At 45.0% G+C, this 26,925-nt stretch overlaps 1 protein-coding gene across 1 annotated transcript in view; it reads right to left on the reverse strand.

The window, feature by feature from the left end:
- The window catches only part of GPR20 (G protein-coupled receptor 20), a 60,774-nt gene extending 34,486 nt beyond the window's left edge, over nucleotides 1–26,288 (reverse strand). The window contains exon 1 of the mRNA XM_030190218.1: nucleotides 26,237–26,288. The gene's annotated coding sequence lies outside the window, so the exon portion shown is untranslated. The remainder of the gene's footprint in view (nucleotides 1–26,236) is intronic.
- Between the last annotated feature and the right edge of the window lie 637 nt (nucleotides 26,289–26,925).

Consider the following 26,925-nt stretch of genomic DNA (forward strand, 5'->3'; position numbering starts at 1 on the left):
GCGCTGCAGGCAGCAGGGTAGCAGATCGCCTCCCTTCGGCCCTCCTTCCCTCCTTGTGTCCCGCCCTCGCGGAAGTTACGTCAGACGAGGGCGGGACACAGGGAGGGAAGGAGGCATGAAGGGAGGCGATCTGCTGCCCTGCTGTCTGCAGCGCTTTCACACGGAGGTGAGAGGCGCTGTGATTTTAATGCAGGGGGCCCGGCCTGGTGGCAGACGGTCGACGATGGAGGGCGGGGGGACTGCGGTGCCGGGCCCCCCCTTGGAGGCCCGGGCCCAGGGAATTTTGTCCCCCCTGCCCCCCCCCTCTCGGTGGCTATGTAGAGGGCAACTGTGCAGACTTTTGAAATTCTCTTCAAAGATGACTATAGTGTCGATTTGGCATGCACTACCCACACGTTAGCCCTACCGCAGCTTAGTAAAAGGGTCCCTAATAGTTTTACTTGTCCCCCCTGAGCAGGCTGAGTTTAAGATGAGACCTTTGTTTACTGCCTAAGCTGTACCATGAAAGGCTAGTGACATAGATCCTTGTTCAGCTTATTCTATGTTAACTTGTCCCGTTTCCTTATTCTTAGAATTTCTGTGATTATATCTGTATCTAAATCTGTCTGGATTGATAAAGGTATATAGTTTCCACAAACTATTGGCCTTGTTTACAAAGGTGCTCTGACGATAAAACAAAGTTAGAGGAGACAAGAAGAGTAACAGCTCTGGGAGTATATGCAAAAAAATCCCACACAGGTAATTTCTCCAGGAGAAAACCTTTATTTGCACCCGACACAGAACCATGTTTCGATGATGCAGACCCGCCTGCCTCAGGGGTCGTAGAGACTCTGATGGATGTTGGAAATCAGTACAGTCAAATAACCTGGAGTGAGTACCATATATAAATGCAGATGGATGCTGCTTTCATGGAATGGTAAGACAAAACGCTAGTGCACCTTTGTAAACAGGGCCCTATGTTGCACTATTTCTTTTGAAATTGTTCTGAGTTCCTGCCCTGACAATATTCTGCACCAAAGACAGATATACTTTGATTAATAATAATAAAAATATCTCTGTCCTTTCCTGTAATATATATATATATATATATATATATATATATATATATATTACTTTGGTTGGTAGAGGATACCAGACAGGGCAGTACAGTAAGATTAATGACCTTCTCCTTACAGAGAAGAGCTACAGATGTATTAGTTCCCTGCATGTCTTTAAATGGGCAAAAAAATAAATCAAAGGACTGATGCAGGCGATACATGGATCTGCAGGCAGCAGAGCAACTAAACAGATTATTCAGGCATAAATCAGGGATCATCTGAAGAGCATGTCACTAACGGGGGAGTATAAATGTCACTTCACAGCAGCCATGTTTCCTGGGAATTTATGAGAGTCTGTTTTTAATGGGAAGAAAGGAAATATTTCAACAGTAATGAACGTTAGTGTTTCGATAAGAAACGATAAGGGTTGCCAGCAAGTTCTGGGTTGGAAGGGACAGGCTGATCTGTCCTTGGTCTTCCCCCAGTGTATCCGTAGACGGCTTTCCTTCTGTCTGGGGATTTGCCTCCTCGTTTGCCCTGATTCTATAGCTGAGTTGTAATACACGGGGTTGTTTTGAATTTATTGAGCTTTCTTCCTTCTGAGGCCATTGATCTATGCATTGTTTGTATTGCACCCAGATCAACACACTATCAAAAATGAAATTAGCATTATTGTTACTCTTGTCTAGTTTCTCAAAGAAAGGCAGATTTCCAAGTCTGTGGAAGCAGTGGGGTAAATGTCAGGACTAGGTCTGCTGGTTCTGCACAACATGGCTTCACTCATTCCAGGCAAAGCGGGGTTACTGTCAGTATGAAGGGTGTATTATTCATATTCTCTCACTGACAACATGAAATCAGGGCAAGCCCTCCCTCCACCACTCCATTACCTTTCAGGATTCTAACCACCCCCACAATATTTTGATAATGGCTAGCTAGTATTCTATAAAGAATGTGCTAACTGTTAGTGTATCTGTGTTTAAAAAAGGTTTGGACAAGATCCTGGAGGAAAAGTCTGTAGTTTACTATTGAGACAGACATGGGGAAGCAACTACTTGCCCCAGGACTGGTAGCATGGAATGTTACTACTAATTGGGTTTCTGCCAGGTAGTTTTGACCTGACTTGGCCACTGTTTGGAAACAGGATACTGGGCTAGATGGACCACTGGTTTGACCCAGTATGGCTACTCTTATATGTTTCTATGTAATTACAACAGCAACATATTCAAATAGTACTCATTACAGCATACTAAAACATCTACTATAATAAAACTCACCCTCAACTTTCTGAGGACACTGACGTCAATGAAGCCGAACCCTGACTTCCTTCAAAAAGGTTCGAAGGTTCGTGGTGGTGAAGCCACCAAAATCGCTCCGGCCCCCGCCCTCGAGGGCGGAGCAATGGCAGAACAACGAAGGGGTTGGCAGGGAGGGAGATGGGGAATCGCTCCGGGCCCCACCCCCACGTCAAACGTCATGATGTTGGGGGCGGAGCAATGGCAGAACAACAAAGGGGTTGGCCGGGGGGGGGGGGGTGTTGGCGACGAAAACCTTGCTAGCGCTCATTTCATTTGCTCTGAAACAGGCCTCTTTTACTAGTTAATATATAATTAGAGGCACAATGCACCCTAAAACATCTTAATAGACAGTAAGCGAGACAAGCAGAGGTGGAACACATAGACCTATAAGAGAGAGTAACAGGAGTTTAGATGGATGAAGAGGGAGACTAACTTAAGAAGAAATTGCACATGCAGTTGGAAAATGTGTAAAATATAAAACATAAAGTAGCAAACAATATATACCACCCGATATTTAGTGCTATTTAACCAGCTAGAACAGATGCTGACCGGATAAATAGTGCTTGACAATCTATCTGCCAATACTCAGTGGGGGATAACTGGCTACCATCCGCTAAATATCTGTGGATAGCAGTGTACCTAGATTTCAGAACATGGAACTCCAAAGGGGGTATGGGTGGGTCAGGGGTGTTCCCAGAATTTAGGCACGATGTTATAGAATTCTGTCATTTACATGCCTAACTCACTAGCATTTACAGCCGCCTTTGGCTCAAAATTACGTCGTAGGCCCCCCCCCCCCCCCCCACCGAAAAATATATGCAAAAATTATTTTTGGCAGCCTCTATGCCAGCCTCAAATGTTATATCCAGCTCCATCACAGCAGTATGCAGGTCCCTGGAGCAGTTTTAGTGGGTGCAATGTACTTCAGGCAGGCGGACCCAGGCCCATCCCCCCCCCCACCTGTTACACTTGTGGTGGTAAATGGGAGCCCTCCAAAACCCCTCCAAAACCCACTGTACCCACATGTAGGTGCCCCCCTTCACCCCTTAGGGCTATGGTAGTGGTGTACAGTTATGGGTAGTGGGTTTTGGGGGGCTCAGCACACACGGTAAGGGAGCTATGTACCTGGGAGCATTTTATGAATTTCACTGCAGTGCCCCCCTGGGGGGGATTTGGGGGGCTCCGGTTAGTGTCCTGGCATGTGAGGGGACCAGTGCACTACAAATGCTGGCTCCTCCCACGACCAAATGCCTTGAATTTGGCCGGGTTTGAGATGGCCACCATTTGTTTCCATTATCGGCGAAAACCAATGGCGGCCATCTCTAACGCCAGCGATCTCTAAGGGCAGGCCAAATGTTGAGATTTGGCCGGCCCCGACCGTATTATCGAAACGAAAGATGGCCGGCCATCTTGTTTCGATAATACAGTCAGGTACGCCGCTTGACGGGGCCGGCATTAGAAATGGCCGCCCTTATAGATGGCTGGCCCCGTTCAATTATAGCCCTCCATGTTAGTTAGGTGAAACCTTTTTGCTAGTGAGTTCCAGAGTGTGGGGAGTTGGACATATGGTGGAGCAGTTTTAAAATCTAACCAGATAATGGTAATATTCAGCTTGTGTCCAGTTAAAGATATCCAGACTAGTTGGCCACATTTTCACATCATTTTTTGAGCTTTTATTAAGATGATGATATGATTTTGCTGTTTACATGGCTATTTAATTAGGTTCCTTGAGGCAGCTAGAATTGTCAAAAGCTCTTTGATCCTGTGGCTGTGCTTAGGTTGTAAATTGGTTCTCGATACAAAGATCATACATCCAATGGAAATGGGTTTTGATAAACCAAAAACATAGTTGGGATTAATTGAATGTAATTCCTGGATTATTGCTGGGATCATAAGAATGGAACTCAGTTACTATGTTTTGGAATGAACTTTAAATTCCTGTAGTCTCATTTTTTTTTCTTTTACAGAAGATGATTCAAGTTTTATGAGTTAGTAGAATAACAAGTGTTTGGTGGAAGCAACTGATGTTTTTGCTGTATGCACAGGTTAACTGTAGGAGATAAACCAAGGAACTTGGTTTTACTCTTCAGTGGGAAGTACAACTCGGTTACAAACAATGAAGAAGTGAAACCTGTGGTTTCTATCCTGTTAGTTTAGGGGACACTGCATTACTCAGTAAAATTCATTGGGTACCTTCCCACTGTTCCCTCTAAGCTGAGCGGGAGTCCTCCATCTACAGTCCTGCCAGTAGAGGGTGCTGTTTCTTTATCACATGGAGGGGCATAATCGAAAGGGGCACCCAAGTTTTCCTGAGGATGTTCTCGCAGGACGTCCTGGCGATGGGGCGTCGAAATCTGTATTATCGAAACAAGATGGGTGTCCATCTTTCGTTTCGATAATACGGTGGGGGATGCCCAAATCTTGACATTTAGGTCGTCCCTAGAGATGGTCGTTTCTGATTTTCGGCGATAATGGAAACTAAGGACGCCCATCTCAGAAATGACCAAATACAAGCCCTTTGGTCAAGGAGCCAGCATTCGTACTGCACTGGCCCCCCTCACATGCCAGGACACCAACCGGGCACCCTAGGGGGCACTGCAGTGGACTTCAGAAATTGCTCCCAGTTACATAGCTTCCTTATCTTGTGTGCTGAGCCCCCCAAAACCCACTAGCCACCACTGTACACCACTACCATAGCCCTTACAGGTGAAGGGGGGCACCTAGATATGGGTACAGTGGATTTCTGGTGGGTTTTGGAGGGCTCACATTTACCACCACAAGTGTAACAGGTAGGGGGGATGGGCCTAGGTCCGCCTGCCTGAAGTGCACTGCACCCACTAAAACTGCTCCAGGGACCTGCATACTGCTGTCATGGAGCTGGGTATGATATTTGAGGCTGGCAAAAAAATATTAAAAATATTTTTTTGAGGGGGGGGGGGTTAGTGACCACTGGGGGAGTAAGGGGAGGTCATCCCCGATTCCCTCCGGTGGTCATCTGGTCAGTTCAGGCACCTTTTCGTGGCTTGGTCGTAAGAAAAAAAGGACCAAGTAAAGTCGTCCAAGTGTTTGTCAGGGACGCCCTTTTTTTCGATTATGCGTCGAGGACGCCCATGTGTTAGGCACGCCCAAAACCTGCCTTCGCTACGCCTCCTACACGCCCCCGGGAACTTTGGTCTTCCTTGGATTTCTACTCCCTAACTGCATCACTTTGCACTTATTTGCATTGATTTTTAATTGCCAAACATTAGACCAGTCTTCTAACTTTTGAAGATCCTTTTTCATGTTTTCAACTCCCTCTGGGGTGTCCACTCTGTTACAAATCTTGGTATCATCTTCAAAATGGCAAACCTTACCTTTACAATCCTTCGGCAATGTCACTCACAAATATATTGAACAGAATCGGCCCTAGCACCGATCCCTGAGGCACTCCTCTACTCCCCTTTCCCTCATCTGAGTGAGTTCCATTAACCACCACCCTCTGGCGTCTGTCCGACAACCAGTTCCTAATCCAGTTCACCATGTCGGGTCCTATCTTCAGCCTGTCAAGTTTATTCAAGAGCCTCCTTTGGGGAACCGTGTCGAAATCTTTGCTGAAGTCTAAGTAGATTACATCTATAGCACATCCTTGATTCAATTCTCCGGTCACCCAGTCAAAGAATTCAGTGAGATTTGTTTGGCACGATTTACCTTTGGTAAAACCATGTTGTCTTGGATCTTGCAACTTATTGGCTTCCTTGAAATTCACTATCCTTTCCTTCAGCATCGCTTTCATTACTTTTCCAATAACCGAAGCGAGGCTTACCAGCCTGTAGTTTCCAGCTTCTTCCCTATCACCACTTTTGTGAAGAGGGACCATATCCACTGTTCTCCAATCCCACGGAACCTCTCCCATCTCCAAGGATTTGTTAAACAAATCTTTAAGAGGACCCGCCAGAACCTCTCTGAGATCCCTCAATATCCTGGGGTGGATCCCGTCCGGTCCCATGGCTTTGTCCACCTTTAGATTTTCAAGTTGTTCATATACACTCTCTTCTGTGAACAGTGCTATATCCACTCCATTCTCATATGTACTTTTGCCAGTCAATCGTGGTCCTTCTCCAGGATTTCCTTCACTGAAAACATAACAAAAGTATTCATTTAGCAAATTAGCTTTTTCTTCATCATTATCCACATAGTGATTCGCAGCATCTTTCAGTCTCACAATTCTATTTTTAGTCTTCCTCCTTTTAGTAATATACCTGAAGAAATTTTTGTCGCCCCTCTTTACATTTCTAGCCATTTGTTCTTCCGCTTGTGCTTTCGCCAGACGTATCTCTCTCTTGGCTTCTTTCAGTTTTATCCGGTATTCCTCTCCATGTTCCTCTTCTTGAGTTTTTCTGTATTTCATGAATGCCAACTCTTTAGCCTTTATTTTCTCAACTACTTGCTTGGAGAACCATATCGGTTTCCTTTTTCTCTTGCTTTTATTTACTCTTCATACATAAAGGTTTGTGGCCATATTTATAGCTTCCACTTCTCGTATGTCCTCCCAGCCCATAAGCTCCTTCCTCAGGTATTCCTCCATTTTACTAACGTCAGCATGCTTAGAATCCAGGACTTTGAGTTTTGAGTGGCTGCCCTCCACTTCAGCTGTTATATCAAACCAAACTGTTTGATGGTCACTGCTACCCAGGTAGGCACCCACTCAGACATTTGAAACACTGTAAGTCACAGTGGGTCAGCCAAGTGCTGTATAAAAAAAAAAAAAGTTCACTAGGTGTGACCAGTCTGATCAAACAATTTGTTGATTCAATGCTCAATTTCTACTAGAATATAACTTTCCTTTAGTAAATCTAAATATTCCCAATAATTATAGTAGTTTCATCAATGTAAAATGCAAAATTATAAGCAGTTGGGAGACTGTTTTTTTTTTTGTTGGTTTTTTGCCTAGGACTGGCAGAACCTGTCCACAAAAGTTAGAATGCTACAGGACAAGAAGCGATTAGAAAAGCCTATCCTCTCTACTACCAGAGCTAGGCAGGAAAGGAAAGAGTTTTTTTTTGTTTTGTCTTTTTGGGAGGGGGGCAGGGTTAGAAGACAGAGAAGTGCACCACAATACAGATTCACAGGACAAATTAATTAAGCAATAAATTCAAGAGAATAGATATATCAGGTAGCTAAACCTATAGCCAAAAAGTTGAGAAACTAGAATAAAATAATCAGAAATCAGTTAGCAGTATTTTGATTCAGGTCCAGCACATGGAATGCCCAAATATGAAAGACCAAATCAGGTAATACATTTCAAGAATGATTTAAAAGGGCAAGTAGACGCCTACTTAAGTGCTATTTATAAAGACACATAGAGGGGCATTTTTGAAAGGACATCCAAGTCAGAAGATCCCAAACAGATGTCCATTTCACATATATTTTCAAACAGAATACAACCTATCTGCTTGATCCTTGATGGTCAAGTGGGAAAAGCACACACGCTCCTGCTCGTTGTTGCTGTCTCTTCATATTCGCTGTTGCAACCTTTAGCGCAAGCCTCGTAGTACTAGAAGGGGTTGAGAGGGAGGGGGATCAGGCCAGGATCTGCAATTTATGTGGATGACAGCTGATATTCAATGCCATCAGCCGCATAGCGAAATGACCAAATTAGAACTGCTATTTCTGTGGTCCTATTTGGCCGCTTAGCTATGCTGGCAACGGTGGCATAGCCAGAAGGCAATTTTTGGGTGGGCCAACAGGTTGGTTGGATGGGCACTAAGGTTGCAAACATTTTGAAAAAAAGAAAAAACTCACCACCTGATGCACCCATGCCCTGCCTCACCCCATGCTCCACCCTTACCTCGTTCCCAATAATTTCAATGAGGGTAGCAGTGCAGGCCACACTGAGGATAGGGGACGTCCAAGAGACTGTACTCTTCAGTCCCCATTGAGCCATGGTCCCCCAACACACATATGTTTCCCCTATATCAGGGCTTGTCAATTCTTTTGTAGCCATGACCCCATAATAGTGGCCAAATAAATTGTGTGACACCCCCTCTCTCCCCGGAGATGTAGAATACTTATGTACCTATGGAGAGCTCACTCAAGTCGTGATCCCATTTGGTGTCCTGACCTACAGTTTGGGAAGCTCTGTCTTATATGTTATTGAAGCCAAATACATTCTGCATCCACAGAGCCCCCTGGCCCTCCTAGGACATTTCCCTATAAAACTCACCATATTTGTCTCTAGTGTAATCTCAATAACAGAGAAGGATTCTACCTGTGATATTTTAGGGCCCTAAATATTACAGTGAGGCCCTAAAATATCAATACATCTATTGGGAAAACTGAACAAACCACAATGCCAGATTACTACAGAATGCTACATCGAAAATTCATACTAGCAGAATACCTTGGTCACACACACAGAACACAAATGCCAAATACAGAATAGATGACCACAAATATAAACAAATTAAACCGAAATCCCAAGAAGCCAGACCTTTCATGTAGTACGACACCAGAGAAATAGAAAGAGATGCATTTCTTCCTATACTGTGCAAAAATGTAAGATGGCATATGCCAGGGGTGGTGTTAGAGGAAGGCAACTGCCCTTGGCTCCCTGGCCAGAGAGAACCCCAAGCTTGATGTAACCTGAAGAAGATGCAGCCTTGTAGTGGGCTTTGCGGTTCCTCCCAGATTTTTGCCCTGGGCCCCAGCCATGTCTAACACCAGAGCTGGCAGGATGTACATTTCAAATATACAGTAACATATTCTAATCACAAAATATAAAATAAAATTATTTTTCTACCTTTTGTTATCTGGTCATTTTTTTTAAATCATGTTGGTCCCAGGTTCTGGTTTCTACTTCCGCCTTCTTTTAACTTTTTTGCTAGGGTCTCCTGTCCATTTGACATTTCTTCTCTCTCCATGCCCACCATCCATCTTCCATCTCTGTGTCCCTATCTTTCCCCATATTCCACATCTTCCTTCTTTGTGTCCCTATATTTCTCTGTCCAGCATCTCCCCTGTGTCCATATCCCTGCATCCACCATCACCATTCTATGTTCCTATCACCTCCCCCTATCTAGCATCACCCTCTGTGTTCCTATGCCCTCCCATGTCTAGCATCTCACCTCCATATATCCCCTCCTATGTCTGACATTGCCCCTCTGTGTCTATATTTTATCCCCATGCAGCATCTCCCCTTTTTGTCCTTATCACTGTGCTCTCCCCATGCCTATCATCTCTTCTCTGTTTCTGTATACCTACCTTTGTCCAGCTTCTCCCCTCTCTTTCTCCCCCACACCCAGAGGCAGAATGACATCTTTTTCAGTTGGAGTGAAACTCCTTAGTTGCCGATACTGTTTGGGCAAAATATTGGTGGAGCCATGGCACTTGTGGCCCACCCTATTCTGCTGCCTATATCCACATCAACGTGCCACTCTCCCCTCTGACTTACCCCATCCAGCTTCTCTTCCCTCCACCCCCCTCCCCCAGCATCTGTCTTGCCTGCCCTCCATCATTTTCTCACTTATGATGTGGGTTTAGTATTTGACTCCCTGTTCCTTTATCTCCTTGCTTTGGCATCTCTTTCCTTTTCCTTCCCTTCCCTCCTCCCTCTCCCCTCCCACAGGTCCACTACTTCTCTCCCTTCCAGCCAGTATGCCTCCCCCTCCCATGAGTCCAGCACCTCTCTCCCTTCCAGCTATCCAGCCCCCCTTTCCACAGGCCCAGCACCTGTCTCCCCCTTCCCTCCATCTCCCTTCCCATGGGCCCAGCACCTCTCCTTTTCAGCTAGCCAGCCCCCTTTCCACATGTCCAGTACCTCTCTCCCTTCCCTCCAGCTCCCTTCCCATGGGTCCAGCACCTCTCCTTTTCATCTAGCTAGCTAGCCACCCCTCCCTTACATGGGTCCTGTACCTCCCTCCCTTTCTTCCAGCCCCCTTCCCATGGGTCCCAGTGCTTCTCTCCCTTCCGTCCAGACCTCTTCCCATGGATCCAGCACCTCTCTCCCATCCTTTCAGCCAGCCAGCCAGCCCCCCCCCCCCCTAAACAGGTCCAACCCCTCTTTTCTAGCTAGCCAGCCAGCCCTTCCCTCCAACACCCCCTCCCCACAGGTCCAGCACTTTTGTCCCTTCCCTCCAGTGACCCTCTCCACCAGTCCAGCACTTTTCTCCATTCTCCTCCAGCCCATGGTCCAGCACCTCTGTATTTTTTCCTCCTCTCCCTGCTTCTGTTGCAGTGTTTGCAACTTACAGCATTGGCACTACCCAGCAGCTATTCACACACACATGCTCGAAGTAGCTCCAGAGTTCCCTCTGCTGTGTCCCGTCCTGAACAGGAAGTTTTTTTTTTTGTTACATTTGTACCCCGCGCTTTCCCACTCATGGCAGGCTCAATGCAGCTTACATGGGGCAATGGAGGGTTAAGTGACTTGCCCAGAGTCACAAGGAGCTGCCTGTGCCTGAAGTGGGAATCGAACTCAGTTCCTCAGTTCCCCAGGACCAAAGTCCACCACCCTAGTTACATCAGAGAGGTTGTGACATGGCAGAGGGAGCACCAGAATCGGCCTGTGTGTGTGTGTGAATCACTGCCAGGTAGCACCAATGCTGTGAGTTGGAAGCAGCGCAGCAGAAGCAGGGAGGAAAAAAGAGAAGTGCTGGATTCATGGGATGGGGTAGGAATGGAGGGAAGGGATAGAGCCAGCCAGGGATCATTGTTGGTTGGGGTGCATTATTCCTGGCTGGGCCGAGGCCCACCCAGGCCCACCTGTGGCTAATCCCTTGGCTGGCAATGGCACTAAATATTGCTGGAACCTGCCTAGCTGCCCGTTCCTCCCCAACTCCACCTTTCTGGAACCTGTCTAGCTGCCAGCTCCTCCCTAACTCTACCATTCTGGAACCCACTAGCTGCCAGCTCTTCCCCATCTCCTTCCTTCTGCAACCCACCTAGCTGCCAGCTCCTCTCCAACTCCACCCTTCTGAAACCTACCTAGCTGCCAGCAAATCCCTAACTCCACCCTTCTGGAACTCACCTAGCTGCCAGCTCCTCTCCAACTCCACCCTTCTGGAACCTGCATAGCTGCCAGATCCTCCCCAACTTCACTCTTGGAATGCTCCTCTCCGGCCTTAAAAAATGGCTGGCCAGATCTGATATTCAGTGGTACTGCCTGGTTAAGTGCTGCTCAATTTAGATGGCCAGTCTGCAGAGTACAATTTAAGTGAGCAGGAGCCCTTTCTGCCTGCTTAAAATATTTTGAATATTGACTGGTATGTCAGTACTACATTGGGTTCCCATATAATCAGAGCTCTTCAAGGTCCATTCTGTCACAGTCATCATCGCCGACGTCCGTGCCTTGACCGTCAGTACTCTGTTCCTCCTTCTTAACCTTCTAAAACTACCTGCAGTTCCAGTCAGTGACCTGTGGGGTCACCATAGAGTGGTGGAGGCCAAGCTATTGATGTCATCAGCACTGAGCACTTCTTAAGCTGCTTCTGAGTGTGCTCAGTGTTTTGGCAATTATCCTTGGTGGGGCCCAGGCCTGCCTGGCCTCTGCTAGTTCCTACTACTGTGTCTTTGCGAGGCCGTGGCCTGAAGCTTTGCCTACAGCTTTCTCCTTATGCTGTGTTCCAGTGGAAGTCTGCTTCCAACTTAAGCCAGGGAGTCCTGAGGAGTAAAGCTTTGCCTACAGCATTCACCTTATGCTGTGTTCCAGTGGAAGACTGCTTCCAAACCTGGTAGTCCCGAGGAATAAGAGCTCTTCCTACAGCTTTCACCTTTTGTGCTGTTCCTGTGAAGCCTACTTTTAAGCCTGGTTGTCCTGAGGAGGAAAGCTTTGCCTTCGGCTTTTACTTCACCTGCCCTAGGAGCGCCGATTCGGGTTTTGCTTCTTCGCTTCACCAGCCCTGGGAGCGCCGGCTCGGGTTTTGCTACTTTATATAACGCTTTGCTGCAGCCAGTGTTTAGAGACGTACTAGACGTAACAGCTAGGCTGTTCTACTTTACCTTATTTTATGTTTATGTTTGCCTTGCTCCAGCTAGGTTAGATTGTGTAGTTAGGCTGCTTGTTTTCTTTCTGTGCTGTTTGGCTACTCTTTTTGCCTTGTGTTTTGCTACCATTAAAGCTGCTCAGTTCATCTCCACTTGTGGCCCAGTCCGGTTCTTTGGAGTACTCTTAGTTCTGAGGGGACTCGGTCTACCGAGAGGTGGTTGGGTGATTCTCACGAGGCCACCTCTGGGCCAAGGGCTCACAAACATATTTTTGACAGTGTTATCAATGCACATAAAATGTTGCTTGTCTAATAAAACTGATATTCCTTTCATGAAGTTGATATCCTGACTTGGGTCAAATTTCGATAGGGCTTTGCATGAGGGGAAACTGTCTCTCCTCTTATCTTTGCTTGACCAAAACGTTGTTCTTTCATTTTGGGACTTTTCATGAAAAGTTCTTGATTTTCAGGTGTTTCTTTTGGTTCATTTGACAGGCACGGTTTAATACAAACTTTGTAAGGTGCATAAATTGATTGTGTGCATGTTAATTCATAGGTTAATGCGTATTAAATACATTTTACATGCACTGCATTTTTTAAGGCACACTGGTGAATGGAATGCACATTCCTAGCTGACTTACAACTCAAACAAAGCCAGGCCATTTGGTATTTTAATATTCCAATATCATCCATGGAGAAACTATGGGACCCTTTTACTAAGCTGCGGTAAGCACTAACGTGTACTTATTGCATGTTAAAATGTATTCAGGTGTCCTGTGGTACTTCTGGAACTGGTGCACGACACCCGTGTGCTAAAAAATTAAATGTATTTTTTAGCACTGGGGTGTGTTTGGAGGCGGGGGTGAGCACAGCTATGTTATTCGGTTAGCATGTGGGCATGGCTGTGCATGAACTGATTAGTGCAGGATTAGCTCATTATCGCTTACCTACAAAATAGATGGCGGTGAGAGCTCATGCACAAATGGGGAAATTAGCGTGTGTAACTAAATGACCCAATCACAGTCAAAAACAAAACTATATAATTTCAAATCAAACATATAAATGGCAAGAGGCGTACTCACTCGCAAATGCGCAGTAGAGACCCTCTCTGTCCCGCCCCTGCGTCAATACGTGATGACGGGGGTGTGACAGAGAGGGAACCTGCGAGTGAGGGAACTGCCATTGCCACCGCTCCCCCCCCCCAGGGTTGCCGCTACCGCTCCCCCCACCCACCTGGAGTCGCCGCCGCCACCCACCCTCCACCTGGCCCGGGTACCTGGCTTCACTGTTCAAACCGCTGGAACGCAGCACACAGCTCATCTGAGCTGCCGTTGGCCTTCCTTACCTGCCTGTGTCCCGCCCTCGCCGATGTTACGTCACACGAGGGCGGAACACACGCAGAGAAGAAGGAAGGCCGACGGCAGCTCAGATGAGCTGTGTGCTGCGTTCCGGCGGTTTGAATAGTAAAGCCAGGTACCCGGCCCGGGTGGAGGGGTGGCGGAGGGGACTCCGGGGGGGGGGGGGGGGGGGGGGCGGCGGCGACCTATCCGGGGGGGGGGGGCTTTCAACCCCCCCTTCCTTTACTAGCCCGTTTTTACGGGCTCAACGGCTAGTTATATCATAAAAGGAGGAAAAAGACCTCAAAAGTTCAGTACATATTTTTGAAAATACAAAATGATTTCAAAATCACAAAATTGCAGTCATAATTATGTAATAAGCAACTTAGCTTGAAAAAGTGAAATCCTTTTGTATTTTGACATGTTTGTGCACATGAATGATTAAAAAAAATGTTTGAGGAGGTTTTTCAGACCGATGCTAATAACGGAATCTCATGAATATTGGTATATGAGATTTGAAGTTACCAGTATTGCCCCTCTGCTTACTAAGCCAGACATCGACTGCTAGCATGGCTTAGTAAACAGGGAGGTTGGACTTTTGAGGTCCTTCTCCTCCTTTTATGATATAATTTGAAGTTATATAGTTTTGTTTTCAGCTGCGATTGGGTTGTTTAGTTACCCCTTTGTCTTTTTGCTGAAATTTCTCTAATTTTGAATTTTTACTATTTTGCCATAAAGTAACCAGTTATCAATTTTAATCAAAAAACTATATGATTTTTATTATTTGCTTATAACAAATCCTTTCTGTGCATAAATTTTCACCATGACCATTATCAAATCTTATTTTCCTCTAAATCACACCTGCATTCATACTAATCAATCATACCACACAATGCCTAATCTAATTATGCAGATTACAACGTAATACTTATTCCCACAGAGTTACAAGACCATTGAATTTGACATGAAATAACAATCTTTTTCTTCATTATAACTTGATGGTACAATAGTCCCGTTGTCAATCACTACTGATATCTTCTGTTAAATCTTCAGAAACATCTGTCCTTCAGGCCTCACACTGGGTCGTTATTGTATAATCCATAAATACTTGATTTCTTTATTGCTTTGATGTCTTTCAGCAATATTCATGCCACACTTTTCCAATGATGTGATGCTTGAGATGAATACTGTCACATCTCATAAAAGCCTTGTGTTTATATTCAAGTGAGCTATGTTTCTTGTTAGCTCTCAATTACTTATTTTTTTTTTTTTGTTACATTTGTACCCTGCACTTTCCCACTCATGGCAGGCTCAATGCGGCAGGCAATGAATGGTTAAGTGACTTGCCCAGAGTCACAAGGAGCTGCCTGTGCCAGGAATCAAACTCAGTTCTTCAGTTCCCCAGGACCAAAGTCCACCACCCTAACCACTAGGCCACTCCTCCACTTGTATAAATTCACCGTTTGCTGGTTTAACCACAGCTTTCAACACTGTCAAATATTTTGAATTTGAGATATTAGCGTTTGGCCATTATTGGAAAATAGAAAAATTTGCGTTTTACCAGCAGTGCTACACGCAGGAAAGACCCATATTGGGGCTGCCACAGACCACTTTCTAGCACTGCATAGTAAAAGAGCCCCTATGTGTTATCATAAAAATATCCTGTAATGGCTTACTTGACATCATGCTTTGTGATAAGTACAAATCTGCTTTGCTCCATAATGTTGCTGTTTGTCACATTGCATTCCCCATTATTTCAGCTTGGATTGCAGCGGTACTAAAAAGATGACTTCTGTTCTTTCTATGTAAGCTGCGGGTTGTGCCTTTATTATTTTGTAACAACATTTTCCCTTTTTTACCCATAAAAAATAAATATTTGGAAATCTCTGTCACAAAATGTGCAAAGTAAGCTGTCTTGTGGCAAGATTCCTAGGCGTTGTGGGATAAACCCAGGATTAATGAGAGAATCTTTAGACAAACTGTGGAGCTCTAGAAAGTTACGACTGGCCAGTTTGCTAATCTCATTGTCATAAAGCTAAGCATTTGATTTTTGGCTGTTCCAAGTCTGTGCTCTTTGCTGCAGGCGTTGCTTTTAGAACTGCATCTTTTTATAGAGAATTATTTTTTGCAAGAATGAATTATTTTGCTGAGTTCGGATTTTTGTTTTCTATGTTTGTCAGTGCAGGAAACCCCTGTTATGGGCAGACTAGATGGGCCTTGGATATATTGCCATTATCAGGAGTATCACCAGCTGGAAATGCACCCTATGTGATCCGCTCCTGGCACACTCACCCTGCCTACTGTGTCATGACCAAGTAGGGGAGGCAAGGAACAGGATACAATTTTGCTCCCCTCCTCCGCCTCCCTTGTGCCCTGTGAGGCCAGACCACATGGCCCTGGTCATTATATTCAAATTCTGTGGCACCAGTTAGTGAACGCTCACAGACTCCATTGTAGTAAAATATCTCTGGAAATGAACTTTCAGCTTTTCTTTTACGCTTGCTTGACAATGCAGAATAGATGTGCTACCATCACTCATGGCAATTTGAATCACTTCAACACTGGTGATGCACCCTCACAGGGCCGCTATGGAATGTCCCAAGAAAATGGTTTAAAGTTCCACATGTCATAACACCTAGTCTTATTATAATTAAGCACTATGCTATAAAATGGTAATACATGGTATTACTTTATCATTGCAACTTGCATCCTGTGTGCTTTTTCTCATCTTTTTCTTCTGTAACATGGTGTGTGCTTCCTGGAGCAGTGGGAGAAACATTCGTTCAGATAAAATAATAATTATTCTGCTTGATTTCCCAAGGGCAATAAACTTGCTAAGCCAAGCAAAAACACTAACCCCAGATTTTGTACAGGTCACCCAAATTTGAGTGCAGATCCCAGATGCGTGCAGAAACTAATTAGTCAATTAGGTGCTAACAATAAATTATTGGAATTAATTGGCACTTAATTAGCAGTAATTAAAAGTTGCGCACAGATCTGCCCTAGGCCCCATTCTATACAAGCGCACCTAAATTTCATAGGATGCAACTCAAAAAGGGGCATGGCCATGGGCGGGTCAGAGGCAATCCCAGAAATTAGGCACGATGTTATAGAATGCTTGGATTTGCATGCCTAGCTGCCATCAGTTGGGCGTGAGCATTTACATCAGCTTTTGGCAGGCGTAAGTCCTTGCTCCCAACATTAGGCACAGGAAGCATGCTACATTAATATTCTGTAATGGGTACTCTGTGCAGAGCACCCTTTAGTATCTGAGAAATTTTTCGAGGCACCCCTTCCCCTCTGCCACATAGGTCTCTGCACCCCCCCTCCTGGTCACATGGGTCTCTCTTTCCCTGCAGCCCTGTCCTCTCACTCCAGCACACCTCTCCTCCCTGAAAGCTCAGCACACCTCTGCCTTCCCCAAATCCAACATCATTCGTTACCTTCTCTCCCTCAGGTCCAGGATCGCTGCAGTTCTTGCAGCTTACGTTTTCGGTTTGTTCGCGATTCACACAGGTAATCCCTCCAGGGCCTTCCCTCTGCTGCGTCCAGCCCTCTCTGATGCAACTTCCTGTTGTGAGGGCCAGATGCGCATAGGGATGTCCCCGGAGTTCTTGTGTGAATCCCGGACAGCCTGAAAATGTAAGCTGCAAGCACTACAGCGGCAGCGGGGGAAGAAAAAGGAAGCAGCAGATTCTGGACTTGCAGGAGGGAAAAGTAGGGAGTGATGCTGGATTGTGGTGGTAGGAGGGAGGTCAGGATTTGCCCCTGCACCCCTGAGAGTTCGCCGTGGCGCACCAGGGTGCCGTGGGAACCGTTGCTTTAGTGAATACTAGCTTAGCACAGCGCCATCTACTGAATGGACAAGATGGTGGGCCCTGCTGATATCTGCTGTGCCATCCTGAAAGTGACTCGGCCTCACCACCACAGACTTTCCATATTTGGCTGTACCAGACCCCCAGACTGCACTGTAGAAATCTGTATCTCTTCAGTAGTTAGTATGACATACTGCAGTTGCTTTTAGCTGTGAAAAGGTATTTGCTCTTTTTCTGAAATGCTAAGTAATGTTTACATTGGATTAGTAGAGGAAGTGTACTGTTTATTGTCTTCAGAATGAGATATTCTAGTTTAAATACATTTCTTTCAATGATGTCTTTAACGATTTCTTTATGGTCTGTCATCTAATATACTTTCCAGCCAAAAAACAAAAGTGGCACAGACACTCCTATCTAATACGTGGATAAAAAAACAAGGTGATCTCAAAACTAGTCATCAAACTTATATATAGTGGAGGAGTGGCCTAGTGGTTAGGGTGGTGGACTTTGGTCCTGGGGAACTGAGGAAGTGAGTTTGATTCCCAGCACAGGCAGCTCCTTGTGACTCTGGGCAAGTCACTTAACTCTCCATTGCCTGCTGCATTGAGCCTGCTATGAGTGGGAAAAGTGTGGGGTACAAATGTAACAAAAATAAATATGGGGGTCACCCAATATGGCTAGTAAAGGCTGAAAAATGCTTCTGTCAGCTTCAGGTATAATTATGAACCTTATAAGTGCCAATTTACTACAGTAGTACATTTACATAGTGAATCGGCACAATTGAGGTACATGATTGTAGCTGAAACTGATTTCTGATCAGCCCTTCTGATATTGGGTGGCTGCATATACGTCTGATGACTGCATCTTAACATATTTTTCACAAGTTGCCTGTCAGAGCGTTAAGGTCTTTGAGTCTTTGGAGCGCTTCGTGGTTGGTGCATAGGCTGCAGAGTGGCTGTGGAGCACACTGGAGCATGCTTACAGGCAAGGCATAAACTTGTTAAACCAGTGGATGCAGGTTCAGATTCCACCTGCATAACCTTCATCATAACTATGGGTAAATTGCTACCTTTTAGAGTTGCAAAATGGTTACATGCCAGCTTGAGAGAATGAGGGAAAAGCCAGAATTGTACCCCATTGGATCGCTGGATATTTAGTTTCTCTTTTTCTTAGAGAAATTGTAACTTAATTGCATAAATTCACTGGGGTAAAACCAGGACTTGCTCACCCTCTGAAAATGACATGAAGTTTGCTAATATCCCTCTTGCTTTTTTGGGGGTTGGCAACTGTTTCCCTCTTACATGATATTCTTAGTCTACTGATAAATATATCTCCTTCTAATCCTTTCATTTAAAAATGCTTATATATCAATACGTGCAGAGTGAGTAGTAGTAGTAGTACAGAGCCTTAGATACCTTCCATGGGACAAATCCTTTCAATTTTCTCAACACCCAAAGTAGATATGTGGAAGGGCATTTTCGATATGACGTTGAAGTCCGAATTGAGACATTTTGCCGAAAACGTCTCAAAACAACATCTAGCTCAAAGCCATAATCGAACCAGAAAAACATCTACATTTCTGGTTCGATTATGCCTTTGAGCTAGATGTTTTCATGCTTAGAATGTCCATCTTTAGTACCATTTTTGAAAATAAAACCTCCCAGGGAAAAAAAGGTAGAAAAACAAGCCCTAGGTATGTTTGTCTGCCAGCATCCCTGGTAAACTGGCTACACAGCCATCCCAGCCTAGTGGTCAGTGCAGCGTACTTCAAATAAATGGACCCAGGTACATAGCCCACCTAGACCCCTTCATATTGTATTGTGAGCCCTCCAGAAACAGAGAAAACCTACAGGAGGGTTCACATATTTGTACTGGAATTAAAGAGTTAAAGTGGGAATTGGGTCCTGTTGTTCACTGTCTACTGCACTTACCACTAGGCTGCTCTTCCACTTGCCTGCTTCCGGGTCTGTCTTTCCCTACTTCTGCGTGCCGCCAAGACCTGGATGATTGTATTAGCATGACATCACATTAATGCAATCATCTGGGTCTTGACTCTCAGCATGGACAGAAGGAGGAGAGGACAGACTGTGGGAGCAGGCACACAGGAAGTGGCTTGCTGGCATGGGCCAGCATTAACTTAGAATGGGTCCTTCCATGCTACGCCATGCCATGTACCCCCCCCCCCCCCGTAGATATTTAAACAAAATTATAGGTGTTTTTTTTTTGCACCTACCCCATCAATTTCTCTCCTCTCCGGTGTCCCGGCATCTGCCCACCCATTGCTGAGCCTCATCCCTCCCTGGTGTACCTTATAGGTGTCCCCAGCACCTGCAGTGATTCATTATTACTGCCTGTGCCAGCCCCGCAGGCTTCCATTGGCCAGGTCCAGCCAGAAAGGAAACAGGAATTGATATCAGCGAGGGTGGGAGACAGCTGATGGAAGCCTGCGGGGCTGGTGCAGGCAGCAATAATGAACCACTGCAGGCGATGGAGAAGCCTGTAAGGTACACTGGGGAGGAACAGGGTTCAGCGACAGGTGGGCAGATGCTGGGACACCGTGGAGGAGGAGAGATGTTGATTTGGGGTGCCGTCGCTGGGTGGGCCTGAGTCAAGAATGGGAGGGCCTGTGCCCACTCAGGCCCACCTACATCAGCTCAATGGCTGGTATAAATACTCACACCTAACTGTAGGCCATTAGGCATGTAATTGTTAGTATTCTGTATCCTGTGTGCAAAAGTGGTAGGCACAGCCACAGTTGAGCGGGAGTCTTCCACCTATGGTCCTGCCAGTGAGGGGCGCTGTTTCACAAACACGTTTCCAATAGTGAGGGACAGGCAAGCTCTGCAGGACTCCACAAACCTGCCTGTCCCTAATGATTGAAAACACAATATTGAAGCACCACCTCCTACTGTCAGCAGTGCAGTCGTAGGATTCCGGCTGAGCTTAGCAGGAACAGTGGGCACAGCCCTGATCCAACCAGGTCCATGATTCTGAGTGTGCAATTTGCAGTAAGTGGTCCTTTTACTAAGGTGCACTAATGGATTTAGCTGATGCTAATGATCAGTGTGCATTAAATGTCGCGTAACCCATCATATACCTAAGGGCTGCATGGTGCTTATGCACATTAATTCATTTGCACGTACTAAATCTATTAGTGCATCTTAGTAAAAGGACATCTAAGTGCAATAATGTGCGAAACTGATAATTGGTGCCAAATAGTGCCAATTAACATCAATTATAAGTGGTCATTAATGCTAATTAGCAGCTAATTATATTAAGTTATGCACATAACTGGCAGTATTCTATAACTTGGATATAAAACTTTGCATGCTGAACCCTGGATTCTATACATGGCACCCAAATATGCACACAGATCCAAGATGAATACACAACAAATTGGTTAACAAGTCATTGACAATCAATGAATTAACATTAACAATCAATTACTGAAGTTAATTGGCAATAACTATAATACATAAGAACATAAGAATAGCCATGGTAGGTCAGACTAATGGTCCATCTGTTTCTAACAGTGGCCAAACTAGGTCAAAAGTACCTGGGAGAAACCCAAATTAGTAGCAACATGCCATGCTACCAATCCTGGAGCAAGCAGTGGCTTCCCCCATGTCCATCTCAATTTTAGACTACAGACATTTCCTCCAGGAACTTGTCAAAACCTTTTTTAATCCCAGATACACTAACTGCTGTTACCACATCCTCTGACAGTGAGTTCCAGAGCTTAACTATTCTTTGAGTGAAAAAATATTTCCTTTTATTTGTTTTAAAAGTATTTCCATATAATTTCATTGAGTGTGCCCTTGTCTTTGCTCTTTTTAGAAGAGTGAAAAATCAATTTACGTTTACCTTTTCTACACCACTCAGGATTTTGTAGCCCTCAATCATATCTCCCCTCATCCGTCACTTTTCTAAACTGAAGAGTCCTAACCCCTTTAGCCTTTCCTCATATGAGAAGAATTCTATCCTCTTTAACATTTTGGTCACTCTACTTTGAACCTTTTCTAATTCCACTATATCTTTTTGGAGATACAGTGACCAGAACTGAACGCAATACTCAAGGTGAGGTTGCACCAGGAAGTGATGCAGAGGCATTATAGTATTTTTGGTCTTATTCACCATCCCTTTCCTAATAATTCTTAGCATCCAGTTTGCTTTTTTGCCGCCGCTGCACACTGAGCAGAAGATTTCAGCATATTATCTAAAACGACACCTAGATCTTTTTCTTGGCTGCTGACCCCCAAGTTGGAATCTAGCATCAGGTAACTATGATTCGGATTATTCTTCCCAATGTGCATCACTTTTGCATTTGTCCAGATTAAATTTCATCTGCCAGTTGAATGCCCAATCTTCCAGTTTCCTAAGGTCTCCCTGCAATTTTCACAGCCTGCATGTGTTTTAACAACTTTAAATAGTTTAATGTCATCTGCAGATTTAATCATCTCACTTGTTCTGATTTCCAGATCATTCATAAATATGTTAGATAGCACTGGTCCCAGTATAGATCCTTGCGGCACGGCACTATTCACTCTCCTCCTTTGAGGAAAATGGCAATGGGAGGGGCACGGGAAGGTTGGGGCATTCCAAAAATTTGGATGCAGTGTTATAGAATAATCCCATATATGTGCCCAAATGCCTTGAGTTGGGCAGCAAGAGATAAATAAACAGGCAAAACTTTCAATGTGCAGGGACACCTATAACGCCATAAATAATTTCCCAGTAGCTAAATCATGTTTTCTGTCACCATAAACTAGAGGATGTTCAGATATTACAACACAAGTGTTGCAGCTCCATCCTGTCTTTAGCAGCACTGTGCAAATTGTCATCGATCCAATTTTTTTTTTACTTTTTAGCTTATGTAGGGGCCCTTTTACTAAGCTGTGGCAAAAAGTGAAGGAGTGGCCTAGTGGTTAGGGTGGTGGACTTTGGTCCTGGGGAACTGAGTTCAATTCCCACTTCAGGCACAGGTAGGTTACCATTTTTTGTCCTCATAAAAAGAGGGCACTTGCCCCGCCCCTTTCACACCCCTGCCCCGCCCCTTTCACACACTCGCCCCGCCCCTGACGCATATTCCCCTCCCCCGGTCACCCCCTCCTCCCCTCATCATCTTCCCTCCCCCATCATCTCCACTTCCCCCCATCACCTCCCCTCCCCTTACTCTACTATCCCTGGTGGTTTAGAGGTACCTCTTCGGGGCAGAAAAGAGCCCCCTCTTTCCTGCCTGGAGCGCTGCTGCCAGCTCAGCTGCCCTGCATCCTGTGAGTCTGGCTCTCGGTGTTTCAAAATGGCTGCCGAGAGTTGAAGTTTTGCGAGGCTGCTTCAACTCTTGGCGACCATTTTGAAACGCCAAGAGCCAGACTCACAGTATGCAGGGCAGCTAGCAGCAGCGCTCCGGGCAGGAAAGAGGGGGCTCTTTCTTGCCCCGAAGATGAAGAGGTACCTCTAGACCACCAGGGATAGTAGAGTAAGGGGAGGGGAGGGGAGTCCCACTCCCGCCCGCCAGCCCGCCTGTTTGTCTAGAAATCCGGACAAACGGGCAGGCTGGCCAAATCCGTCCGGACGCCCGGACATATCCTCAAAAAGAGGACATGTCTGGGTAAATCCAGACGTATGGTAACCCTAGGCACAGGCAGCTCCTTGTGACTCTGGGAAAGTCACTTAACCCTCCATTGCCCCATGTAAGCCACATTGAGCCTCCCATGAGTGGGAAAGCGTGGGGTACAAATGTAACAAAAATAAAAGTGGCCTGTGGTAATGCAAGCGCATCTTTTGTGCATGCACCGGTCCAGTTTTTACCGTGTCCTGGAAAAAGGGCCTTTTTTTTAAGGGGCCAGAAATGGATGTGCGGCAAAATAAAAACCAGCGCGCATTCATTTTTGGCCTGAGACCTTACCGCTACTGATTGACTTAGCGGTAAGGTCTCATGCACTACCAGGGCAGTAGGCATGCAGCGCATGCACACCGCCATCTACCTCAGGATAAGCGCCAAGTGGTAGAAAATATTGTCTACCGCACCCTTTTGGTGCATGCCAAATTCTGAATTACTGCCTGGGGCACACGGTAGCCAGGAGGTAATGCTGATTTGGTGCACACTGGACACGTGTAGGCCATTACGTACCTTTGTAAAAGGGCCCCTAACTTTTTTCATATACTGCAATGTATGTTTTAAAATAACAAGAACAAAAAAAGCACCAAGGGCCTTAAAAAAAGGGAATCAGAACCTTTAATCATATATGTTGATGAAACAATTCTAAAATGGACCCAACACAGTCCGTGTTTCGGCTCACAGCGCCTGCATCAGGGGTCACAATAGATTGCAAAGGAACGTGCAGCAGTTTTGTGATACTCAATGCTGTAGTAAAGAGTAATGTAATGCAACGCCGTGTGGTCCCTTTGCGCATGGTTAAACAGAGAAATTTTCTATTGAACAAACGTACTCCTTCAATCACGGAATCAATCTGTGCGTTGAAACACGGACCGTGTTGGGTCCATTTTAGAATTGTTTCATCAACATATATGATTAAAGGTTCTGATTCCCTTTTTTTGAAGGCCCTTGGTGCTTTTTTTGTTCTTAAAGTAACAAGAGACACTTAGCTTCCAACAGCAGTCAGAACCTCTGCTGACACGGCCAGGTTTCGGTTTCTTCGTCAGGTGGTAGGAAAGAAATCAGATGCAACAAATTGGACCTCTTCCCCGAAGAAGAAACCGAAACCTGGCCATGTCGGCTGTTTCTGACTGCTGTTGGAAGCTAAGTGTCTCTTGTTATTCTAAAAGATGAATTGCAGTATATGAAAAAAGTTAATAAACTAAAAAAGTAAAAAAAATTTGGATCGATGACAATTTGTACGGTGTTCCTAAAGACATGTTGGAGTTGCAGCACTTGTGTTGTAATATCTACATAAGTACATAAGTACATAAGTAGTGCCATACTGGGAAAGACCAAAGGTCCATCTAGCCCAGCATCCTGTCACCGACAGTGGCCAATCCAGGTCAAGGGCACCTGGCACGCTCCCCAAATGTAAAAACATTCCAGACAAGTTATACCTAAAAATGCGGAATTTTTCCAAGTCCATTTAATAGCGGTCTATGGACTTGTCCTTTAGGAATCTATCTAACCCCTTTTTAAACTCCGTCAAGCTAACCGCCCGTACCACGTTCTCCGGCAACGAATTCCAGAGTCTAATTACACGTTGGGTGAAGAAAAATTTTCTCTGATTCGTTTTAAATTTACCACACTGTAGCTTCAACTCATGCCCTCTAGTCCTAGTAAACATCCTCTTTCAAAAACTTTTTCTGTGACACTTTATTCCTGTGTAGAGGTATATACGATATTAAAGTGTATGGTGACAGAAGACATGAGTTGGGCACCGGCATTCACAGCAGGTTTCAGCTGACGTAAATGTTCACACCAAAATTTGGGTGTAGCGGTGCTACTTGGAATTCTAGAAAGAGTTCTCAGCCCAGAGCACCCTTTACAGAGTAGCATTTAGTGCTGATTTTTGAGTGCTATTTACTGAATCTGACCCTAAATGTACAATTGTGCATGGAAACTTATAGAATTAGTGGAATAATTATCTTCCTTTCTGAGCTCCAGGAAAGATAGTTATTTCTAAAGATGCCCAGCACAGTCTAATGTGCCCTGCTGTATCTTATTGAATACACGGTCAGTTCCTCAGATCTGGGACCATCTCTCAGGTGTATCTGTACAGGGCTCTCTGTGTGTGTGTGTGTGTGTATATATATATATACACACACACTACATCTTATAAGCACTACAAAAAAAGGTAAGTTTTAGTCATAGGACCAGAAAATGAGACAGCTCAGCCTATGGTTATTTAAACTCTAAACTCCCTGTTTACTAAGCTGCGCTAGCGGCTGCCGTGCGCTAATGCTGACATAGCCCATTCATTTTGAATGGGCTGTGTCGGTATTGCAACACAGCTTAGCAAACAAGGGGATAATTTTGTTGTCACAGTTCTGCTGTTTATGTTGTGCATAATACACCCCATTTTTGTCAGGTTGACAAATTGAACAGTTCATTATTTAATATGCACAGAATGAAGATATTATCTATCTATCTATCTATCTATCTATCTATCTATCTATCTATCTATCTATCTATCTATCTATCTATCTATCTATCTATCTATCTATTTAATGTTCACTCATAGAATGCATGCAACAGAATAATTAGTTTGCATAAATATTCTAAAAACAATTTTAAAAAAATACATAGAAACGTAGTAGATGATGGTAGATGAAAACTGAACGGTCATCCAGTCTGCCCAATCGTCACACTCATTCTCAATTCATGAGTAAACCAACAATGAACGTGGCACGAGAAACGTATACTTGATGCTGATCTTTCTTTGTCATTTTTGGGACACAGACTGTAGAAGTCCGCCCAGGACTTATTGACGAGAGCCTATTGATTTTCATACTAAATTGAACTCAAAATCAGCAAGTGTTCACATTTAAGGACATCTCCAAAAGGAATCATTAATTAGCAATGAATTGGTTTTACCATCGCATGCTGCTTGGCTTGTTGCAGAAGTAGGCAGTGATGCTTCCTGGCTGCCAGAAAAGCTCCTGGATCTACCGCTGCAGGTTTATCTAAAAAGCTGGCTCTGTTAGGTACATGCTTCAGAAAGACTGTGTGAAACTCAGAATCTGGCATCCCCAACGTGCCTCCTTCTCCAAGCTTTTCTAAAGAGAGAAGTCCCCCAGGAGAGCAGTGCCTGCTCTCTGTTCAGCCTGAGAAGCAGGAGAGGTACTCACCCCAGCTTGAATCAGCAAGTACAGCTGCACTTTCTCTGAGCTGGCTCCCAGATTCCTGAATCCAGTGACAGAACATCTACTCCCGAGGAACACGGGAACCAGACCTCTTGGTTTACTTGTTCATTGACGTCAGCATTTTTTTCTAGCATCCCCCAGTTAAAGTTTTTTTTTCCAGTGGGAGGCTCTCCTTGGAACTCAGAGGTTTTGACTTTGATTTCCAAGTGCAGCAGGATGGTGAGAATGGATTGGGGGCAGTGAGAGAGAGAGAGAGAGAGAGAGAGAGAAAGATGTGGCTGTCATTCACATACTTGCCATAATGTTTAAATCAGTCTGGTTTCCAAGTCTAAATATACCTCAGATATAGCGGTGCTGCTGTATTGGAAACTTGTTGCTTGATACAGGCGGTGATGTGTTGGGGCTGAGGTTAAATAATTTTTATGAAAGCAACAAATGCCCTACTATCCCCCAGATTCTATATAGTGCACCTAGAGATCCGTGCCGAAATCGGTGCAGATTCTACAACAAGGTGTATATCTTAAATGTCTTAAGCTATTGCCGGAGCCGGTGATGGGAGACGGGACTGGTGGTTGGGAAGCGGGGAATACTGCTGGGCAGACTTATACGGTCTGTGCCCTGAAAAAGACAGGTACAAATCAAGGTAAGGTATACACATATGAGTTTATCTTGGG

This window comes from Microcaecilia unicolor, chromosome 1 (genome assembly GCF_901765095.1).
Source record: "Microcaecilia unicolor chromosome 1, aMicUni1.1, whole genome shotgun sequence".
Classification (NCBI taxonomy): domain Eukaryota; kingdom Metazoa; phylum Chordata; class Amphibia; order Gymnophiona; family Siphonopidae; genus Microcaecilia; species Microcaecilia unicolor.